This window comes from Canis lupus, chromosome 16, assembly GCF_011100685.1.
Source record: "Canis lupus familiaris isolate Mischka breed German Shepherd chromosome 16, alternate assembly UU_Cfam_GSD_1.0, whole genome shotgun sequence".
Lineage (NCBI taxonomy): Eukaryota > Metazoa > Chordata > Mammalia > Carnivora > Canidae > Canis > Canis lupus.
Genome location: NC_049237.1, coordinates 45,227,698 through 45,251,966, shown reverse-complemented (window position 1 = coordinate 45,251,966; position 24,269 = coordinate 45,227,698). Strand labels below are relative to the sequence as shown.

The window sequence follows — 24,269 nt, the reverse complement described above, 5'->3', positions numbered from 1 at the left end:
TACTTCCCCTGCAGGTCCACACAAGCCGGTTCCTTCATTGGGAGCAGCAAAGAAAGGCAACAGGATGAGGGAGCAGAGCAAAGACAGAGTCAGCACCCCACAGGCACCCGAGTGGCTCTCCCCTCACTAGCTGACATTGAGCCAATATCCCTCCATCGAGTCACAGAAGGGCCCAGAGAATCTGACAAGAATAGGCTCCTGTCCCCATTCCTTCTATCCTTTGTGGAAAGCTGAGCGCCACCCTCTGTCATAGGACATTATAATTACCCCTGTTAGCACTCTTGCATCTCTCCGCAGTGGCTTTACTAACACCATGAGTCTTCCCAGCCGACTGGCAAAGGCATCCAACCAGCAAGAAGGTTTCCAGGGAGACTCAGGAGGTGACTGTGAGAGCAGGGAGGAGAGAGATGGAGGGGGAGACGAGGGTAGCCGTGGGCTTCCTCCTGCACAGCTGTGTCTCCAGGCCCTGGGGGCTGAGCCAGGCCCAGCAGGAGCCTTGGCCCTACTTCCCAGGCTGGTTTCATGGCTCCCCTGCCAGTGAGAAGCCTCCGTGCCCCCCCCCCCCCCAGGATCCATCTGAGGAAGTGACTGACCTTTGCAGTTAAATCATCAGTGTCCCCCCCTGTCGGAACTACGGCATTGTCAGAGCGGGACGAAAGGAAAGAGTGACAGAACTGTGACACCTTTCCTTGAGCAGAAAGTCTTGAGGAAAGGGAAAGAGATTGATGGAGGCTGTCAGGGGGGCCTTCTGGGCCCTGGGGCCACACTGCCAGTGCCGTGATCAGTGCCATGGAGAGCCAGTCACCAGGAAGCAGCGAGCCAGGGACACAGTGACATTGGGAGCCACTCAGCCTTGCAGACTGGTGGTCACACTCACGGGGCCCTTTTGTCCACCGCACCCCCCAGTGGGGCAGCAGGACCCCAGCCCCTGTCACGCAATGGGGGTTTCTGCCAATCTGGTAAAAAGGAAGCCTCGGTGGCTCGGTGGTTGAGCACCTGCCTTCAGCCCAGGGCCTGATCCTGGGGTCCCGGGATCGAGTCCCACGTCGGGCTCCCTGCATGGAGCCTGCTTCTCCCTCTGCCTGTGTCTCTGCCTCTCTCTCTCTCTCTCTCTCTCTGTGTGTGTGTGTGTGTGTGTCATGAATGAATAAAGTCTTAAAAAAAAAATCAAGGGAGGGCTTGGTTCCCTGAGGCAGCCTGGGACCTAGAGGCAAAGTGGCAACAGCCAGGAGAGCCGTCCAGGGAGGGGGTATGGGAGGTGAGGAAAGCAAAGGTTCACACACTTTTTTAAGTAAAAGCAAGAAATCAGAATTTCTTTGATTTCCCACCAGTTTCCTATTCTAAAATAGAACAAAAGAGTACAGGGATATATTAATTTTGCCCTGCTCCCCTTTTCAAATGAAATAAAGAATATAAGGAAAGTGCTCCAGGCCTCTTAGCAAGTTGGGGTGCGGGGGGGGGTCCAACTACAAAGAGAGAAAAGGAGCCACAAAGCGTTAATTTCTGCCAAAACCAGAACCATAAACAAACCTCCTATAGCCCAGACTAAAGAGAGGTTCTGTTTTCACCACTGGCTCCCTGCGGGAGAGTTCTCTTAAGCCGGATTGGGAGAACAGAGAGAGCATGGGGTCGAAAATTGATTGAACACGAGCATGGTGTCCAGAACAAAAAGAGTGTCTGCGGGATTCACAGGCGGCCTGTGCACAGGGTCCCCAGAGCCTTCCCGGCCCCAGTGGGTGGTGATTCGGGCAACTCACTTCTGAAAGTTGCTTTGTATTTTCAGCACAAATAAGATTAAAGAAAAGATTTAAAAAAAAAAAAAAAAAAGACAAAGCACTGCTATGGACAGACATACCCGTACAAATCAAAGGTAACATTTCACTGCCAACCGTGGTTTATTCTAGGAATGGAAGATTGGTTCAACCTTTAAGTGATCAAGGTAGTTTGGCATCTCATACTAGGAAAAGATAAATCACACGATCTAAATAGATGCACAGAAATCATTTGACACAATTCATATTCGACTGTAACGAAAACGATCAGTAAATTAGAATGGAAGGGAGCTCTCTCTCGACCTGATAAAAAGTCATTCGTGAAGAGCTTTCAGCTTTCTCTCTGAATGCTTGGCCTCCGGGAACAGGAACAGGATGGGAAGACCAACTCTCTCACTTCTATATCCCACCACATTTGAAGTCCTAAAAGCAAAAAGGGGAAGAGAGAGAAAGAAAGAAAAAATGCACAGATTAAAAAAAAAAAAAAACAAAAACAAAAACCAAACCTTTACTTATTAGGATTGTTTACATTAATATTGCAAATAATTTTTTAAAATGCTATTGAAATAAGGGAGTTTAGTAAGTTTGCATAATCAAGGTCAATATAAATCAAATGTCTGACAGTCAATAACTGAAAATTCAAATTTTTTTTAATTTATTTTTTATTGGTGTTCAATTTACTAACATACAGAATAACCCCCCGTGCCCGTCACCCATTCACTCCCACCCCCCGCCCTTCTCCCCTTCCACCACCCCTAGTTCGTTTTGAAAATTCAAATTTAAAAAAAAAATACCATCTGTAACAAAAATAAGTGTAATGTTTGAAGGTAAATCTGACAAAATATATGCAAAACTTACATTAAAGCTGTGAAACGTTTATTATTATTGAAGTTTAGTTCACATAGTATGTTACATTAGTTATAAGTGTACAACATCTCAGTTCCACAATTCTGTAATTATTCACTGTCACCGTGGTAAGTACAGTCACCATCTATCCTATAACATTATTATAATGCTATTAACTCTATTCCCTATACTGTACTTTTAAATGTCTTTAACATTCATTTTATAACTAGAGTTTTTAACTTCTTAATCACTTTTTTCTATTTCACCCATCCATCTCACCTACCTCCCCTCTTCTGCCAATTGGCAACTACCAATTTGGTCTCTATATTTAAGTCTGTTTATTTGTTCTTTGTTTTGTTGTTTAGATTCCACCTACAATTGAAATCATAGGGTTTTTGTCTTTCTCTGACTTACTTTACCTAGTATAATGCCCTTTAGATCTATCCATGTTATTGCAAAGACAAGATCTTATTCTATTTATGGATAAATAATATTCCATTGTATGTATGTGTGTGTGTGTATATATATATACAGTTATATATATATAATTTTATATACAATTTTATATACAAAATACACAATTATATATATATATAATTTTTTAATCCATTAATCTATTGATGGACACTTAGGTTGCTTCCATACCTTAGCTATTGTAAATAATGCTGCAATAAAGATTACGTGTGTATATATCTTTTCGAATTAGTGCTATTGTTGTTGTTTTGAGAGGGCTAAGTGCCCAGTAGTGAAGTTACTAGTTCATGTGGTATTTTAATTTTAATTGCTTGAGAAACTTCTATACTGTTTTCCACAATGGTTCCACCAAAATTACACTCCTACCAAGAGGGCATGAAGGTTTCCCTTTCTCCACATCTCTGCCATCACTTGTTATTTCTTGTCTCCTTTACATTAGGCATTCTGACAGGTGTGAGGTGATATTTCATTGTGGTTTTGATTTGCATTTCCCTGATGATGAGGAATGCTGAGCATCTTTTCATACATGTATTGTCCATTTGTGTGTCTTCCTTGGAAAAATGTCTATCCAGGTCCCCTGCTCATTTTAAACCAGATGTTTCTTTGGTGTTGAGCTGTAAAAGTTCTTTTTATATTTTGGATATTTAACCCTTTACTGGTTATATCACTTGCGAATATCTTCTCCTATTCCATAGGTTGCCTTTTGTTATTTTGGTATAGTCCCAATAGTTTATTTTTGTTGTTGTTTCTCTTGATTGAGGAGACATATCCACAAATATGTTGCTAAGGCCAATGTTTAAGAGATTACTGCTCATGTTTTCTTTTAGGAGTTTTATGATTTCAGGTCTCACATTTAGCTCTTTAACTCATTCTGAGTTTATTTTGTGATTGGGGTAAGAGGTCCAGTTTTATTCTTTTACATGTAGCTGTCTTGTTTTCCCAACACCACTTGTTGAAGAGACTGTCTCTTCCCAATTACATATTCTTGCTTACTTTGTTGTAGATTAATCAACCATATAAGTATGGACTTATTTCTGGACTCATTATCTTGTTTGGCTGATTCATAGGTCTATTTTTGTGCCAGTAACATACTGTTTTGATTAATACAGCTTTGTAGTAATCTTCAAATGTGAGATTGTGTTACTTCCAACTTTGTTGTTCTTTCTGAAGACTACTTTGGTCATTCAAGGTCTTTGTGGTTCCATACAAATTTTAGGATTATTTGTTCCTATGAAACAATGCTGTTGATACTTCGATAAGGATTGTATTAAATCTGTGAATATCTTTGACCTGTACAGACATTTTGATGATACTAATCTTCCAATCCATGAGCATGGTATATTTTTCCATTTGTTTGTGTTGTCATCGATTTGTCTCATCAATGTCCTATTTCCAGAGTATAGGCCTTTCACCTCCTTGGTGAAATTTGTTCCTAGGTATTTTATTCTTTTTGGTGTAATTGTAAATGAAATTATTTTCTTAATACTTTCTGCTACTTCACTAATAGGGTATAGAAATGCAACAGATTTCTTACAGATTAATTTTGTATCTTACAACTTTACTGAATTCATTTATTAGTTTAATAGTTTTTTGGTGGAGCCTTTAGGATTTTCTATATATAGTATCCTATCATCTGCAATGGTGGAAGTTTTTACTTCTTACCAATTTGACTGCATTTTCTTTTTCTTTCTTTTTATCTTTCTTTCTTTCTTTTCTTTTTTTTTTTTCTCTGAATGCTCTAGCTAGGATTTGCATTGCCAAGTAGAATGAACGTGGTGAGAGAGAACACCCTTATCTTAGAGAAAAAGCGTATTTCTGATCTTAGAGGAAAAGTATCTTGTTAGGCTGTGTGTTTTTCATATATGACCTTAGTTCAGTTAATGTATATTCCCTCCAAATCTACTTTGTTGAGAGATCTTATCATGAACAAATGTTAAATTTTGTGAAATGTTTTTTGTATATCTATCGAGATGATCATATTCTTTTTATCCTTCCTCTTGTTAATGTGATATATCATGTTAGTTGATTTGCAAATATTAAATTTTCCTTGCATCCCTGGAATAAATCCCACTTGATTGTGGTGAATGATATTTTCAATGTATTGAATTCAGTTTCTAATATTTTGTGGACAATTGTTAAATTTATAATCATCAGAGATGTTGGCCTGCAGTTTTGTGGGATAGTTTTTGTTTGTTTTTTGGCTTTTGTTTTGTAGTCTTTATCTGGTTTTCGTATCAGGGTAATACTGACCTCGTAAAATGAATTTGGAAGTTTTCCTTCCTCGTCTATTTTTTGCAATAGTTTGAGAATAGGTATTAACTCTTCTTTAAATGTTTGATAGAATTCATCTGGTCATTTGGAGAAGCCATCTGGTCCTGGAATTTCATTGTTTTGGAGTTTTTAAATTGCCAATTTAATTTCATTAGTATTAATTCATTTGCTCCGTTTTCTATTTCTTCCTCATTCTATTTTGGAAGTGTGTATGTTTCTAGGAATTTATCCATTTCTTCTAAGTTTTCCAGGTTTTTTTGGCTTTTATTTTTCATAGTATTCTCTTATAATCCCTTGTATTTCTGTGGTGTTGATTGTTCATTCTCCTTCTTCATTTTTTATTTTGAGTCCTCTCTCTTGTTTCTCTTGATGAGGCTGGCTAAATATTTATCAAGTTTGTTTACCTTTTCAAAGAATCAGCTCCTGGTTCCATTGATCTAGCCTCTTGTTTTGTTTTGTTTAGTCTATTTTATGTATATCCACTCTAATCTTTGTCATTTTCTTCTTTCTACTAGTTTTGCACTTTGTTCTTCTTTCTAGGTCCTATAAGGGGCATGACTGGGTGGTTTAATTGAGATTTGGGGGGGGTTTTTGGTGTATGCCTGTATCCCTACAAACTTCCCTCTTAGAACTGCTTTTGCTCTGTCCCAAAAATTTTGGACCAATGTGTTTTCATTACATTTGCCTCTATGTATTTTTTTATTTCCTCTTTGATTTTTTTGTTGGTACATTGATTATTTAGTAGCATGTTATTTAGCCCCTATAGTTTGTCTTTTTTTTTTCCAATTTTTTTCTTATAGTTGATTTCTAGTTTTATACAATTGTTGTTGGAAAAGATGTTAGTTTGATATAATTTCAGTCTTCCTAAATTTATTGAGATTTGTTTTGTGGCCTAATAGAGTTCCATCCTGGAGAATGTTCCATGTCCACTTGGAAAGAATGTGAATTCTGCTCTGTTTAAATGGAATATTCTGAATATATACTAAGTCCATCTGGTCTAATGTGTGATCTAAAACCACTGTTTCCTTGTTGAGTTTCTGATACAGAATTCAAAGTAATGATCATAAAGGTATTCACTGGGCTGAGAAAAGAGTAGATGGACTCATTGAGAATTTCAACAGAGAGTTGGTAAATTTAAAAAAGAACCAGAGTTGAGGACAGCCCTGGTGGCTCAGCGGTTTAGTGCCACCTTCAGCCCAGGGCTGGATCCTGGAGACCCGGGATGGAGTCCCATGTCGGGCTCCCTGCATGGAGCCTGCTTCTCCCTTTGCCTGTCTCTCTCTTTCTCTCTCTCTCTCATAAATAAATAAAATCTTAAAAAAAAAAAAAAAGAACCAGAGTTGAGGAATTAAAACCTGCTTAGCAGGGAGCCTGCTTCTCCCTCTCCTTCTGCTGCTCCCCCTGCTTGTGCTTACTCTGTCAAATAAATAAATAACACCTTAAAAATACTCTTATTATTTAAGTCAGCTATTCTTTTCCTGGTTGCTTCTATTCAAAGGAGCCAATAATTGTATGTTTAGTTATATTTAATGTTATATTTTATGTATGCTGTATGTTTGCATTCTAAAATACAATTAAACAGTAGAGAGAATATATAACAAAAATAAAAGATTGGCTGTTTAGCACAAGAAGCCTAGCTTTTGGCCTGTCTGGTCTTTGACACACCTTCCTCACAAAGCTTAGTCATTTCTAGCTTTTGATTTAAAGTAAGAGACTTTCATCTCTAATACAGGGCACCACCTTATTCATTTTCACATATTTAGAAATGTAGTTTATCTCAGAATTCATCTAAGGAGGAAAAGACAAAGAATAAGAAGCATCAAACAAGGAAAGGAAGAGAGTTCTCATTTAATAGAGAAATGAATTTTTACACCCTTAAGTACTGAGAGCAAAGAAACCTCTTTGGCAAATCTATTCCCATGAGCAATCTCTCTTCCCATAAGAGCCATATACTTGCTGTTGAAAACATTTTGAAGGACATATCACTTAACTATGTTTAGAAAAATTAATATGACTTATTCAAGGTAAATATCTAGAAATCTTGTAGTCCTTAGGAAGCAAAAGAAGAATTCTATCACCTGACTACAACCCACAGATTTTCCAAAAACAGATCAAGCAATCCACTCTAATAGATGGTCGGCTAGTTAACTAACAGCTTATTTCCTATGCTGAGGAGCAAAAATTCTTTGAAAGAAGGACATTTTTTAAAGAGGTTGAAATAACATTATAAATCATATCACATTTGAAAGAAAGAACAGATATCTGTCTCAATGAGTAAAGCCACAACAGAAATAAGAATATAAGGTCCATGAAGGAAGGGTTTGCATTGTTTTCTACTGTAATCCCAGGGCATAGCACATGTTAAATAGTCCATGATGTGAATATGAGTAATGCTGCAGACAGAATTGGAGTTTGCATGCCCAGTGTCTTTAAATATAAAAAGAAAAAGAGAATACACTTAATCTTCTGCTCCCATAGTTTTATATTAATTATGTCTACTCTAAATTTATAAACCTGCAAACCACCTCTTGATGGATGATTTTATTATTCAACCTCTCATGAAGATTTCCAGGAACAAAGCTATCAGTTAGTGTATTAGACAAGGGTCTACAGAGAAAGAGGACCAATAGGGTGTATGTGATGACTGTGTATCAACTTGAGTGGGCCCAGGTGCCCAGATATTTGGCCTGGATGTTTCTGTGAAAACATGGGGTTTGCATAAGTTTAACATTCAAATCAATAGACTTTGAATAAAGCAGATTACCCTCCATAACGTAGATGGGCCTCGCCTAATCAGTTGAGGGCCTTAAGAACAAAGACTGATGTTTCCTGAAGAAGAAGGAGTTCTGCAAATTTACTCATTGAGGAATTAAAAACTGCTTAGCAGGGAGCCTGCTTTTGTACTTGAAGTGCAAATCAGAAAGCTTTTGTACTTGAAATGCAAATCAGCTCTTCCCTGGTTTCCAGCCTGCCTGCCCACCTACAGATTAGGAGCTTGCCAGTTTCCATAATGACATGAACCAGTTCCTTAAAATCAGTATATCCCCTTGCACACCTACTGTATAAGTCAAAGCCCTTCAGAGAAACACTGGAGAATCCTGACTAATGAGAGAGAGAGAGAGAGAGAATGAGAATGATCAACTTTAAAGAATTGGCTCATGCAATCAAGGAGGCTGGCAAGTCCAAAATCAAAGGATGGGCCAATAACCTACAGACTCAGGAAAGAGTTGATGCTGCAGCTCCAGTCCAAAGGCAGTCTTCTGGTAGAACTCTCTCTTGTTGGGGGCAATCCATTTTTTCTTAAGGCCTTCAACAGATCAGATAAGGCTTGCCCACATTATGAAGGCTAATCAGCTCTATTCAGTCTATTGATTTAAATGCTAATCCCATTTTAAAAATACTTTCACACAAACAGCTAGAATAATAGATGGGTGACTACATATCTGGGTACCATGATCTAATGAGGTTGACACATGAAATTAACCATCACAACACACATTTTTTACCTTTTTGAAAAAGTGCAATTAGGTGTCAAGGCTGAAATCTGCTTTTCATAACATCTTATTCATTAGCACCTGAAGCCACATCACATAAACCTTGACCACCTAGACTTCAGTTTTTTTCTGAGGAACTTTATTACCATTCTAATCAGGTATGTTCTCCAAAATCAATAACTCAGTCTTTCAACATTTTCTTATCCATCACCCTGGGCTTTTCTACTCTGGAAATTCTTATCAGGAAATTAGAATATCCATCTGTGTGCCTCTACAGATTTAGCATCCAAATATGATAAAAATCACTATTTTCACATTTTATCCACATGTCTTCTCATCTCTTTAAATAATTCCAATAAAACCATCACAGATTAAAATCTATTACTGGAATCAGCTGCTTTCTTAATATAATTGAAATTCTGGTTCAAAATGGCATCCAGCTAGCATTCTCAAATCATTTTTTCTTTAACTTCTAACTAAAATGCAAAGAAAATCAGGGAGGAAAGGTTGAAAATCACAACACAAAACAGGCATCCTAATGTCTACTGTGTAACATGTCAACAATAATCAGGAAAAAGATGAAACTGAATTGAGAAGAATCAAAGCCAGAATTTAGTACATCATATCAAGGTTCACTCCATAAGAAATAGGCCACTTTGAAAAGCTGAAATGTTCATGTTTTCTGAAACTAAAATATATGTAGCAATTGGTCCATGTTTCTGGAAAATGGAATTAATAGAAGTCAGACTTTTTTTTTATTTAAATATTTATGAGAGAGAAAGAGTTCAAGCACAAGCTGGTGGGAGTCAGGGAGAGGGAGAAACAGACTCTGGGCTGAGCAGAGAGCCTGACCATGGGGCTTGATCTCAGGACCCAGAGATCATGACCTGAACCGAAAGGCAGATGCTTAACTGACTGAGCTACCCAGATATCCTGAAAGAGTCAAACTTCTATCACTTTAGAAGATTTCTTTATGAGCTCTGCTATTGACAGTATTTGTGTCCCCCAGATATTCATGCACTGAAATCCAAATCCCCAAGGTGATGGTATTAAGAGATGGGGCCTCTGGGAACTGATTAGGTTATGAGGTAGAGTGTTAATGAATGGGATTCATGCCCTTGTAAAAAGATATAAAAGAACTTGTATTTTCTCTTTTTCTCTGCTGGCTAAAAAACGCATTCCAGTTACTATGGCCTTGTAACAAATTACACCAAAACTCAAATGATAAAATACAACAAAAGGAATTTGGGCCAGATATTTGGAGAAGTCAGAGCTAGAATGGCTAGTCTTTGTTCCACACTGTGGCATCAGCTAGAAGACACACGGGCTGGGGGCTGGAAACTTTTGAAGGCTCGTTTACTCACATGTCTGGAGATTGATGCTGGCTATAGGCTGGGGGCCTCACTTCCTCTCTACTTGAGCCTCTCCCAATGGTCTCTCCCCACAGACTAGTTTGGACTTCCTCCAACATGGTGGTTGGGTTCTCAGGATCAAGTTGAGAGAGTGTATGAAAGAGAGAGATGGTATCACTACTTTTGCCACAATTTGTCAAAACAGTCAGAAAATCTTGGTCAGAGGAGGGAAAATAGATGGTCTCTTTTTTTAAGTTCTCTTCACCTAATTCCCCCCCTTACCCCCTTACCCCTAGTAATCATCAGTTCCTTTTTCTCAGTATTTATGAGTCTTTTTGGTTTTGTTTTTTAGATTCTACATACAAGTGAAATCATATGGAATTTGGCTTTCTCTGTCTGGCTTATTGCAGTGAGCATAATGCCCTCTAGGTCCATTCATTTTGTTGCAAATGGTAAGCTCTCATTCTTTTTATGGATAATACTCCGTTATATATGTATATATACCACATCTTTATCCATTCATCTATTGATGGTCACTTGGGCTATTTCCATTTCTTGGCTATTGTGAATACTGCAATAAACATAAACCTATATCTTTTTGAATTAGTCTTTTCATTTTCTTTGGATAAATAGTCAGTTGGGGAATGACTGGGTTGTATGGTATTTCTATTTTTAATTTTTTGAAGAACCTCCATATCGTTTTCCATAGGCTGCACCAGTTTCCATTCCTACCAGCAGCACATGAAGGTTCCCTTTTACCATATCCTCACCAACAATTGTTACTTCTTGTCTTTTTGATACTAGCTATTCTAATTGGTGTGAGGTGATAGCTCACTGAGGTTTTGATTTGCATTTCCCTGATGATGAGGGTTGAGCATCTTTTCATCTCCGTTGACCAGCTGTATATCTCTTTTGAAAAAATGTCTATTCGGGTCCTCTAACCATTTTTAAATCAGATTTTTTTTTGGTGTTAAGTTGTATGAGTTCTTCATATATTTTGGATATTAACCCCCTAATCAGATATATCATTGATATATCAAATATTTTCTTCCTTAAATGGATTGCCTTTTGGGGGTTTTTGGTGGGGAGCGAGTGGAGGTTGTTTCCTTTACTGTATAGAAGCTTTTTAGGTTGTGTAGTAGGTTCTGCCTCTTGATGGGAATGGAAAAAATCTGAAAAAACATGTAGGACTAGAAATATTACTGCGGTTATTTGTAACCACAAACAGTATGACACATAATCCATCAACTGAGAGAATAAATGAAGACATTTGGGGATATGCAAGAATTTGGAAAGTTTACCACAAATTAAATATTTTCTAAAACATCATTTCAAAAAATCACTCATAGCAAAATAAACAGATTAAATTTAGGAAAAAGAAGACATTTAAGGGGGGGAAGGTAAGTTAAAAAGAACAGTAAACAGAGAGTAATGTCTAAGTAATTGATGATACACAATGTTAAAATCAATAACCTGCAACTAAAATTCCAGATGATTCTAATGTAAACATGTTAGAGTTTTCCTTGATTTTTTGACACTAATTTCAGATGCCAATAGGAAAATAACATAAAATATATGTTAGAAAATATGAGGATAACTACTTGATAAATAAAACAGCATCATAAAACAACAGTAACAACAGGAGAAGCAATGAAAATTGAATTAATTCAAATCAGATAGAAAGGAGTATAGAGGGTAGAAACAGAATCATGCTCACCCTGTTGAGAGGTGACAAATAAGATCTGTGGGGACTAGCAGAATTCCTGACCTGCATTTTGAAGCAATAGTGTCGACAGGGAACATAGTCAGGAGGCCAGAAGCCGTGGCACAAGCCATGGCAGCTGACAAATAAGATCTATGGGGACCAGCAGAACTCCTGACCTGCGTTTTGAAGTAATGTGTCAAGAGGAAAGATAATCAGAAGGCTGGGTTTCCATACCACATGCACGCTTTTTCAAAAGTCACAGGAATTACACGTAAAAGTTGCCCTGGCTGGCAGTGAAATGGCTTGTTGGACTGCCTATAAAATCACCACTGTGTTTATTGTCATTTGGATCTTAAGGAGAAACACCATCCCTGAAAACCGGGTTAAGTGTACATGTAAGGGGGAAAAACATTACCAATTTCTGAAGATTATTATGGGTGTGAGATGATATTTTTAAAGCCACCACAAGTGTGGTAGTCATAATTTTTGTAGCTAGTCTCACAATCTAAATTATAAGATTGTAGATGTTTTTCTTTTTGCCTTCTTCCTAATTCATGTAAGGAACATGTCATGCTCAGGGAAGGAGTAAAATAAAAATGCACAAATTGTAGGGAAGAAAAGAAATGGGGTAACTCCAAGGTATGGCAGGAGGAGCCCAGATACTGGCGTGCTAATAACTTCAACATTATTTACTTAAAATACTTTACCTGTCTCCTGGGCTGCATGTTTAGAGTTTAACAAGAAAAAAAAAAAAAAAAAAGACCATTTAAGAAGCTTGCTTTCTTTTCTTTTAAAGTATCTGATTTTCTCTTTTCAGTTAGATTATTTATGATCAATTTACTTTATTTCAAAAAGAGCCCAGAAGACTGACTCTTGAAATTTGAGCTGTAGAAATAGCTGCAGCTGGGTATTATGATAAAATGCTGATTTTGAAAGCACCTGGGAAGTAAACCATATTGATTATTATGAGCAAATGTCCTGTTTGATATATATCAGAGAAAGCCAGGCTGACATTGCTGTATTATGTTCTCCTAGAGAATGGCTTAAGTTGATTTTCATAGAAAGGAAGAAAAAAGCATATACGGCTATGAGCTGATATATTTTTAACATTTCCTTTTGAGAAATATATGCAGACTTCTATTAACCTTTAATCCACCCACCTAATTTTTCTCCTAACTCCCCATATGACCTATTCCAGGCTTTTTGCTGACCCACTCACCCATTAGCATACCACTGGGTCTCATCAGACTCTTTTCCTTCTGTTTTTTTTTTTTTTTTTTTTTTTTTTCTCTCTCTCTCTTCCTTCTGAGGTCTCTCCCAGTCCAGTTTGTTCTTCAAGGACGAGTTCAAGGCCAACCTCCTATATGAGCTTTTCCAGACCACTCAGGCTTATAATTATCCCTTTTCTACAAATAAGGAACACTTCTTGACAAGAGCACTCGTTTTGCACTTGTATGAGTTGCTAGGGCTGCCCTAATAAATACCACAGGCTAAGTGACTTAAACAGAATTTTATTTATTTTTTCCCAGATCTGAAAGCCAGAAGTCCAAGAGTTAAGTGTTGACAGGGTTGATTTCATTCTGAAGCCTCTCTCCTTGTCTTGCAGATGGCCAGCTTCTCAGTGTATCTTCATATGGTCTTCCCACTGTGTTTGTCTATGTTTTAATCTCCTTTTCTTAGAGATACCTAATCATGTTGTGTTGGAGCACACCCTAACAACCCTCTTTTACCTTAATTTTATCTTAATTACCTCTTCTTTTACCACTATCTCCAAATATAGATGCATTCTGAGATACTGGGGGTTAGGGCTTCAACATAATGAATTAGAGGAGACACAATCCAGCCCATAACAGTCTTCTTTCATAACACTACACCTTGATATTTCATCTTGCTGTTCCACATGGTTCCCAAATGTTTATTTTCTGTATGATCCTTAAGAAGATGCAAAGCTTCAAGAACTAAGATCGAACATTTGTTTCTTTTTACCCTTGACAGCACTTTGCAGTAAGAAATGGACATCAGTGTTGTTGGAAAGAATGATTGGTGTTTCTGCAAGTTCCAAACTCCTTCAAACCCTTGTCAGCTCCTGTGATACTCTCTTCTTCTATATTAATGTTGCCCCCTTTAGGACATCACTAACTCTGTAGGTAAGAAATCATAGAATGGTGAGGGGTGGGGGTGGCCAGAGCTTTATCTGGAGGATGCAGGAATGAAGGGGGACAGTGCACTCATACAGTAATGGTGAATATGTTTCAAATGGGTATGTTATTTGGTAGTAAAATAAGACTCACAAGTAATTATGTTCCACATTAATTTTATCCTATCATGTTCCCAAAAGTATCTAAAGAAGCTACCAAAGACAGCCAAGTTGATCTCATAAAATGGAATTCTAAGATCTAGAGGAGGTCTTTTTTAAGATAAAGCTTTAAATGTTTATTTTTCTTGTTGTTTACTTCTTTACTTCTTTACTTCTGTTGGAGACTGAGTCCAGGAGACTTTAAGTAAAACCTTAACAGTATTCTGTTGCTTATATAGTAGGGTTTTTAGGATGATAAGGGCCACTTAGATAGGTCAAGGGCTGAGACAATTTGGCAGTAGGTCTTCTTACCACTATCTTAGCCCCATTTTTACATCTGACAAATTCCTATTCATCCTTCAGTTATCCAATCTCTGGTGCACTTCTGTATGAATTGTAGCTTACTTAAAATCTGCAGCCCCTAGCAGATTATGAAATTCCAAGGGCAAGAACAGTCTTACTCATGATAAAATGAGCACAATGGAATGATGGGACACTAAGAGGGGTCAATGGGTCAGTAAAAATAATTGATTATACTAACAATAGCCTATAATTTGGGGCAGAGCAACTCAATCAATCTCCTTGATCAGTTGCTGAATTATTTAAAATGTAGAACTCTTTCCTTTTATTTTTATTTTTGTTTTTTTTTAAGATTTATTTATTTATTCATTAGAGACACAGCGAGTGAGAGAGAGAGGCAGAGACACAGGCAGAGGGAGAAGCAGGCTTCCTGCAGAGAGCCTGATGCAGGACTTGATCATAGATCCTGGGATCACAACCTGAGCCAAAGGCAGGCGCCCAACCACTTGGCCACCCAAGCATCCAAGAACTCTTTCCTTTTCATTTCATTTTTTAAATTAATATTATTTATCTATTTATTCATGAGAGAGAGAGAGAGAGAGAGAGAGAGAGGCAGAGACACAGGCAGAGGGGAGAAGCAGGCTCTACGCAGGGAGCCCAACATGAGACTCGATCCCAGGTCTCTAGGATCAGGCCCTGGGCTGAAGGCGGCGCTAAACCGCTGAGCCACCCGGGCTGCACACTTTCCTTTTTGTTACTTGGACATATTTCTAGATAATCTTAGACTGAGGTTCCACTCTATCCAATAAAACATACTTCTTTCAACTTCATATTAGATTCGCTACTAATGCTACTAAATATTTGATTAACAGTCCAAGAAAAGCTCAGCACCTTGATATGCCACCTTGTCACCTACAGGTCATTCTCTCAAAGTACATAGCAGAATGCCTTCCTGTGGATACTCCAATTTTTCTGCAGAGTCATAGAATAAGGGCAGGGACTCAGGGTTTCCATCCCTGCCCCCATCACTTACTAGTTGTGTGCCTCTGGTAAAATTACTTAAACTCTTTGACTCTCAATGTTTACATGTAAAATGAGTGTAAAAATAGCCATACCTGCCTCATAGATTTGCTGTGGGAATTAAGTGACAGTAGGTGAACCAGAGGCACCACTTTATTTATAAGGTGCTTATTTAAAATGCCTGGTACTCACCAAGTCATATTGATTATTTTGATTAATCAGTTATTTTGTCAAGGACCTTTCACTTGGATGATAATCTATGTACACCCAAGTCCTAAGGCTTCAGGCATCAATTGCTCCTGGTTCCATGCTCAAGGGAAGACCTACCCCCTTTCTTCCCCAGAATCAGTTCTTAAGACCATTAATGAGGTTGGATACCCACTCTCTAAGTTCTAATTTCCTCATTCACCATCTTTGTTTCCAATCCTGCTCCCTTTCTTTCTTGTCTTCATGATTGTCTTCTTATGAAGCCTAGGAAGCCTTCTAGGACATGGGGGACATGTGAGGGATGGGAGACAGGAACAGGAGCATGTCAGTTTGCTTCAGTGTCCAGGAATTGCCAGAAATCTTTTTAAGGCATTGCTCTTGGTTTTTAATCTCAGGCCTAGGCTGTATTTTGGCACTTCTTCTATATATTCTGCTAAGAGACTCCTCTCTGGATATTTTTAGGGTAGAACAGAGTCACTGTGTCAAAGCTATAGGGCTATTTATCTTTATATTTTTAAAGGAGTTTCATTTGTGGAGTGTGTGTGTGTGTAATATTCATGAATGGATATTACACAGCCATAAAAAATAGGAGTTCTTGCCACTTGTGACAATTTGGGTGGATCTAGAGGGCATTATGCTAAGTGAAATCAATCAGATAGAGAAAGACAAATGGTATGATTTCACTTATATGTGGAATCTAGAAAACAAAACAAATGAATTAACAAAAAAACAGAATCAACCTTATAAATACAGAGAACACACTGATGGTTGCTGGGGTGGGGTGGGTGAGATGTGCAAAATGGATGACAGAGAGTAGCAGATTCAGGCTTCCACTTACAGAAGGAATAAGTCACAGGAATATAAGGGCATAGAGAATACAGTTGATGTTGTAGTAGCATCGTATAGTGAGAGATGGTAGCTACACTTGTGGAGAGCATATAGCACATGGAGTTGTTGAATCACTATATTGTACACCTGAAACTAAAGTAACATTGTGTATCAACTATACTCAAATTTTTACAATATACAGAAAAGAAAATAGCCTCAGAACCGGGACCTTGGGAGGGCCAAGCAATGCTAAGTAAATAATGGCCTATTTAATTAAAATGACCCAACATTTCCTACCAGAAAAAAAAAAACTTAGTTTTAGTCCAGAAGAAAGAAAATATGATTTAAATGTTCAAAACAATGTTCCTTCACATTTGAATCCTTTTTAGTTTCAAAAATGTTTTTTCATAATTACCTGATTTAATATTGAGCAATCCTTACACAGACAAGGCAGCCATTGCTCTTGACATTTTGCTGATGACACAACTCTAGCTTAAGTTTACACGAAATGGTATCCCAGTTCCTCTGACTCCGGATCCAGTGCTCTTTCCAATAATCTCACTGCAAATGAGAGAAAAAATGGAATAAGGCAAAGAATAATCTCATTAAAGGCATCTCTCCCTTCAAAGGTGAGAATCTAAGAACTCAATATGTAAGTACTCTAATGGCACACAGACCAAAAAGGGCTCTTCAGAAGGTCTTGAGAAACACCTTCTGTTAGAGTCTCCTCCCACTTTGAGCAAACATGGGCTTCTAGTGATAATCATATCATTAGAAACATCCACCCTACTCCAAAATTGTCCATGGAAATTATAAGGTCGTAAAAGAGCATTGCGAATATTGTCAGTGGTTGCTAAAGTGGCAAAGTAAGAAATTCTAATGGGCTGCTGTGCTCCAGGGGGACTCTTTTCTATGAAGATTCATTATCTCAACCCAGCCTTTTCAGATAATACAAGAATTTAAAAACCATGTGTGCTCATATTGACAGAAAAAAACCCAGATGAATAATAGGGTAGTAAGAATGCAAGACAAGAAATTTTTCCTTCCTAAGAATTATCAATATGTTGAAGAGCACCTTCACTTTTAAATTAGGAAGTGCAAAAATGTGTGATATGGTTTAGGAAAAAAAAAAAAAACTTCTGCTTTGGAAACTTCTTCACTTTTGCAAGTAATGGTGCCTTTCTGAATATTGTCAGAGATGTATGTACCCGGACTTTTCATATCACTTAATGTTTTTAAGCTGACTTTTAAAATAAGCCTAATAATCATAAAATAATCATAATAATTGGTGGTTTTGAACCACAGATTTGGCAAAACCAGCAGAAACATGAATCATTTATAGTCAACCTAGAGGCTGGAGATATAGAAGCAGATAAGATATTCTCTCTTCCTTCCTGGAATTTACAGGAGTTTAGAAAGAAGACAGAATGAGAAATCGGTGTTACTGGCATTGCAATTTGGTTAGCAATCCGAAGTGTACAGGCTGCTGTGGAAATCAAGGAAGATTTCCCCAGGAATAATGTCTAAGCTGATACTCCCCACAGGAGTGATCTGGTGACCTTTTGAAGATTGATGACTCTCCTGTGATTATCTTAGCCCTTTATTTTCTTCCAGCTTCAACAATGTTTATTGGAAAGAGCTGACAGGAAGGGGACCAATCAGGAGATGGGATGGGCATGATGAGAAGCTGTATAATTAGGATTATGACTCAGGTATTTTACCTCCTTAAGCTCAAGTACTTAGCCTGGTTTAAACAAATTTGGAAATCATTCTTTTCAAATATTGACCTAGCTCCATTTCCAAGAGCACTAGTTTGTTTATTGGAGTTACCCCTCTCTGCACACATTCATAGGAATCAGTAGAATCTATGAACAGTTTTGTTAGAAATGGGTCAGGGTGCTTCGATCCGGTTATGTTTCCAAGTAAGTCATTTTTCAAAGTTGTAAGGCCAAAGTAACACTATTAAAACAAGGGGATTTATTCTTGTGTCTTACGCGGCATAGTGACCTCTAACCTCCAGGAGGAATGTCCTTCAAGCACCAAAAAAGTTTCACAGCGAGTAATCAAAAAATTCACTGCTTGAAAGTAGCCATTAATTTAATCAGCATATTTTTAAAAATCAAGAATATGGGGATCTATACCATTTCTTCTTCTATGATTTGTCTGCTAATTATCAGCATATCTAGGAAGGAATTTTTCCTCAGGAAAATTTTTTCCAAATTTTAATGTTTTATCTTTTATTGTAGAGAAATATACATAACAAAATTTACCATCTTCACCATTTAGAAGTTCAGTGTTAAGTACATTCACATTGTTTGCCAAGACAAATCCCTAGATCTGTCTTGTAAACCTGAAACTCTGCATCCAATAAGCAACTCCCTAACCTTCCCCCCTCACCCCCTGCCAACCATCCTTCTGCTTTCTATTTTTATGAACTTGACTGCTCTAGAAAGTCATAAAACTGGAATCATACAATACTTTTATTTTTATGTCTGGCTCATGTCACTGGCTTAATGTCCTCAAGATTCATCCATGTGGTAGCAGAGTCAAGAATTTCCTTTTTTAAAGGCTGAATAATATTCCATTCTATGTATAAACCACATTGTGGGTTTTTTTTTTTTTTTTTAAGATTTGTTTGAGAGAGAGCACAAGTGGGAGGAAGGAGTAGGCTTCCCGCTGAGCAGGGAGCCTGACACGGGGCTCAATCCTGGGACCCTGGGATCATGACCTGAGCAGAGGGCAGACACTTAACCGGCTGAGCCACCCAGGCACCCCCACATTGTGTTTATCCATCCATCTGCCAGTGGATACTTGGCTGCTTCCACTTTTTGGCTGTTGTGAATAATGCTGTTATAAACATGAGCATTTAATTATTTAGGATACTCACCCCGAAGTGGGATTGCTAGATCATAGAGTAACTCTATTTTTAATTTTCTGAGAAACCACCGTCCTGTTTTCCATACTGGCTGTACCACTTTACATTCCCACTCTAGGAAAAACTTAAATTTCCAAGTAAAACTGTCAGTGAGAGTAGAATTAATGAAAAGTATATGTAGGTACATATTATATGCACAATCTTTTGAATAATTCTGTTGTCTCTAAGTTATTCTGGATGAATAATCAAATGAATTATATGAAATAAGACTGAAGCAATCATGTCTTTCGGGGCACTCTCATTGAAGGAAATCCTTAAAAAAAAAAAAAATAGAGTACATGGATTCTAAGACTGCAAAGATTCCCGCGCCGATGAGTAGAACAGCAAAGGGTGCCTCCATGCTACACTGGGGGATTATACATGTGGGAGACTGGGTTGCCTGGGGTGTGGTGTGCAGGAGATCTTAAAGGACTATGGTTAGAATCAACACCTATGGGTACATGAAAGAAGCATGATTGTGCCCTCAATTAAATTGTAAAGATATCACAACAAAGGCCTCAGGAAACCCTACAGGGAGTTCTGGATCTAGGACAGGCCTTTACAATTGTCTCAAGTTGGCCTGGGTGTCCCAGGCCTCTGTACTCTGGCAGTCATGGAACACAGATTGTCCTTCAGGAAGAAAGCTCAATGATGGGTGAGGCACCCCTCCTTCCTCTACAGCATGGGCCCAAAGAGAGAATCAGCTGAGAAGTGTCAGCTCATGATGGAATGCTGCTAGGCCCACCTGACCTTAGGGCTCCGTGAGTCTCAGCTCCTGACGAGCAGTTGTGGGTGTGTTGTCACTTGTTCCACGGGCAGTGCTCCATCGTTACTGAGGACTAGCAACCCGCCAGGAGCTCTTTTGCAAAAAAGTATACAGTGCTGCACAGCAGAGAGTGTGAGTGTGCTCCAGACCCTAGAGGTCTAAACCGTAATCATCCTATTGGGGCTGCCATCAACTACACACACACACAGCTGTTTTTCTCACACCAGCGGCACTTCTGTTGCTGTAGCACCTGCCAAATTGTATGGCCCCTCACAGCAGAATCAATTGTACCGGAGCCTGGACCTGCTAGACAGCTGTTCTTTGCTCTGGAAACCACACAACGCTGGCAGCCTTGCTTGTTTACCAACTAGTGTGTGGGGTAAAGTAAGCTGCCTCCAGAAACTGCAGTCATGTTTCCTTCTTAGTGGTGAGAGCTGCAAAGTGTAAATGTGTCTTGTATTATTGAGGGGGTGTCTCAGACCCCTGGACCACTAAAATCCTCACTTTTGGGTCTTTCTGGGGTGCATGTATATTGTCCAGTCATCCAGTGTGCTTGCCACTTTTTGCTTATTTGGTCCAATTAACATAATGCGTCAGTAGATTGATGTGATGCTCTGTAGGATGTCCCAGTGATCCCAGTCCATCTAGACTACACTATGGGAGTAGGAGGCAATGGGAGATAAGCCCTAGTGCAAGACCATAAATGTGCCAAGTTCATGCAAACTGTTTCTGATCCTTTTTTACGATAGAAATGGGAAAGACTGCATTGATCGGATTAGTGGTTGCTGACTAGGTCGCTGAGCCATGTCACTCTGTTCCAACCCTAACACAGCTGTTGCAGTGGGCGACAACTGCAGTTTGTAGTAGCCCATTGTCATCCCCTTGGACTCGGCTGGCTTCTTTCAGGGTCTGGCTGGTGATTTTAACATATCCCCGATTGCAATATGGTGTGCATTCCTGAATCCTTTAGGTTTTTAAGGTTGGCACTAATTTCTATTTCCTCCAGGATGTGATACAGACAGTTCCTGACTTAAGACATTTCGACTTAAGATGTTTTGACTTTATGGTGCTGTGAAAGCATTCAGTGGAAACCATACTTCAATCTTGTGATCTTTACCCAGGCTCTTGGTTTGCAGTGTGATCCTTGCTCGTGATGCTGAGCAGCAGCAGTAAATTACAGCTCCCAGACAGCCACCCCATCATGAGAGTCAACAACCAATACACATAAAACCATTCTGTACTCCTACGACCATTCTGTTTTTCACTTGCAGTAAAGTTTTCAATAAATTACGTGAGCTATTCAACACTTTATTATAAATAGACTCTGTGTGAGGTGATTTTGCCTGACTTCAGGCTAATGTAAGTGTTCTGAGCACATCGAAGTTGGCGAGGCTCAACTATGATGTTCAGGAAGTTGGGTGTAGTAAATGCATTTTTGACTTGCTGTATTTTCAACTAATGATGGGTTCATTGGAATGTAACCACATTGTAAATCAAGTATAGTTTTGAGTTAATAATTTGGCTGAGGGGAAGAGGGCCAGGGATGGTTTCAGATTCTTCCATTTGCCTTTTCCCATTATAATAGCTCTTCCCATTGGCCAAGGGACCAGTGTTGGGGTTCTGTCAATTACAGAGTATTTCCATTCTAGGTGTGTTTGCAGAACATATACCATGGTCCATTCCCTCCCCTCATACCTTCACTATTAGAGGGAGCACTCGTGACACTCTGATGGCACATAAATGTCAGCCAGAACCCTGTATCCAGTTTTCCGAATATCCGGATATTTCCTTTTCCCCAGTGCACCACTGATGAAGTAAGCGACTGCCTGACTCTTTGGAAAAAGAGAGGTGGAGTCGTTACTATATGTACCTGCTGAGGTGTTTCCGGTTTGCTCTTTCTGAGAATCCAGCCTCTCCTTTAGTCAATGGGTTCGGAATCTGTGGATTCTAGTGTAGAAACTGAACAGGGGACCGTGGCTTTTCATTGAGGCAGCTCCTGATCATCCATCTTTAATTGTTTTGATGCATAGATTGGTCAATACGTTTGCTGGCTGGTGCTGTGTTCTTATTAATCATGACCTGCCCTCTGGGGGTCAGATAGAAGGCTGCCCTTCCAACCTGCCATGTATTACAATGATTGTGCCCACCTTGCTCCTGAGGATTAAGCGCTGCCACCTGGGCACCGTTGACATCCCGATAATCCCATTGCTATCAGAGAGTCTAGGTCTATATTGGCCTTTCCTACCATCTGCTGAGTCTACAGATCTGGATGCCTACGCTGAGCTTCTCAGTGATGCCCTTCTCACCGGTGACTTTCTACTTACAGCTTTGGTATAGGAAGTTTGCTTCACACTGGGGGTTATTCTGTATGTTAGTAAATTGAACACCAATAAAAAATAAAATAAATTAAAAAATAAAAAAAATTTAAAAAAAAAAAGGAAGTTTGCTTCAGGCAGTCTCATGGGGCATGATCATCTGGTGGCTTTCTGCCCAACAATATGGCCACTCTGTACCCATTCTCTGAATCCTCTCATACCTTCTCACAGCATTTGCAGAGAATATTTGCACATTCCATCTCATGCTTAGTATGAGCTATCACTTTCTTCAAGCTTCCAAGAGCCACACTACCAACCAGTTAGCATCATCTCCTTGGTCTTTGCCAAAGTATTAAATGTTCACCCAGGAAAAGAAGAGGATGTTTTCATGTTGATAAGAAATCGTTTCTACAACTTAACATTTCAGGTCCCCTGAAACAGCAACCTCAAGATCCACGTGTACTCCCTGGTTTTTGCCCATATTTCAGCAAACTGCCCTACAGTTTTTTTTGGGGGGGGATATAGTCTCTTTTCTCTTTTATTATTCCTAGAATTTTCCTAGCCTACTTTTGGTATGTTTTAACTTTAATTGTAAGTCATGTGGCCAGGAGAGAAGATGAGGGCAGATCCTCAGTAGGGCATTGTTGTCTTGTGAAGCAGAGGCTCCTGCATCACCTTCAGGCAAGGGAGGAACGTAGACTTGAACATGAAGAGTGATCATTTCTAGTGGATTTAGGGGATCTGGGTGTAATAAGCAGCTTCAAAAATGGCTTCCAGTATCCCTACCCCCTGGTATTCATGCCCTTTTGTAATCACCTATGTCAAATGTTGGCAGGACCTAGTGACTTGCCTCTAATAAACAGCGTGCAGCCAGAGTGTTGGGATGTCACTTTGGAAATGAGATCATAAAAGACCATGACCTTTTCCAGTGTCCCTTCTCCCTCCTGGTGCTGTTCACTTGCTTGTTCTCTTGTGAGCTTCTCTATGAAAAAGGCACACATGACAAGGAACTAAAGGCAGCCTCCAGACAAGAGCTAATGAGGGACTGAGGCCATCAGTTCAAACAGATCACAGAAATCTTACCAACTGTTCAAGCTCAGAAGTGAATGTTTTCTCCAGTCAGTCCCTGAGACGATCACATCCTCAGGGGACACCTAATTGTAGTCATGAGAGAGACCCTAACCCAGACCATGCTTTGACCAGCCCAGCTGAAGACCAGAACTACTGACCCACAGAAACTGAGCTAACAAGTGTGTTGCCTTATGCCTGTACATTTTGGAGGAATTTGTCACATAGCAATCAGTGACTGATATGCTGGAGATTCCAGATATTTGAATGGACTGACCTAGATTTCCCCATCATAGTTTGTGTCCCACCCCTTCTAAATCTTAGTCCCAGCCTTGGCATAACAAGTTATGGGGGCTGAGAATCCCACCTCCTCTAAAGCTCTACTACTTGCAAAATTAATTCCTAAACCTGATCCTAACTGTTTTTCTGTCTTCCAGCTAAAAGAGGTGAGAGTCTTAATATACTGCCAAGGAATCCTCTGGCTTTGACAGTTGGCTTTTAATTGGCATTTAACTTTTAGTTGTCTTTCTCCATATTATAGATTGCATTCCCTTCCATCAGTGACTCCTTCAAATGCACTGAAGGAAGCAGTTGCAAAAACTCTAAAGATCCAAAAAATTTATGCCTCCAAAGCCAACTTT

At 39.1% G+C, this 24,269-nt stretch overlaps 2 long non-coding RNA genes across 3 annotated transcripts; one reads left to right on the top strand and one right to left on the bottom strand.

Moving 5' to 3' along the window:
* Positions 1-1,871: 1,871 nt before the first annotated feature.
* Positions 1,872-10,562, bottom strand: LOC119877106. Its single transcript, XR_005371608.1, has 2 exons — positions 10,222-10,562; positions 1,872-2,195 (listed from the first exon to the last, which is right to left on the bottom strand). It is a non-coding gene; the product is annotated as an uncharacterized LOC119877106 (long non-coding RNA).
* Positions 10,563-10,600: 38 nt separating this feature from the next.
* Positions 10,601-21,510, top strand: LOC119874663. 2 transcript variants are annotated; one of them, XR_005371607.1, is made up of 3 exons: positions 10,601-10,661; positions 13,910-14,061; positions 21,367-21,510. It is a non-coding gene; the product is annotated as an uncharacterized LOC119874663 (long non-coding RNA). The 2 variants fall into 2 exon arrangements; XR_005371606.1 differs by having other exon boundaries at positions 21,252-21,510.
* The last annotated feature ends 2,759 nt before the right edge of the window (positions 21,511-24,269 follow it).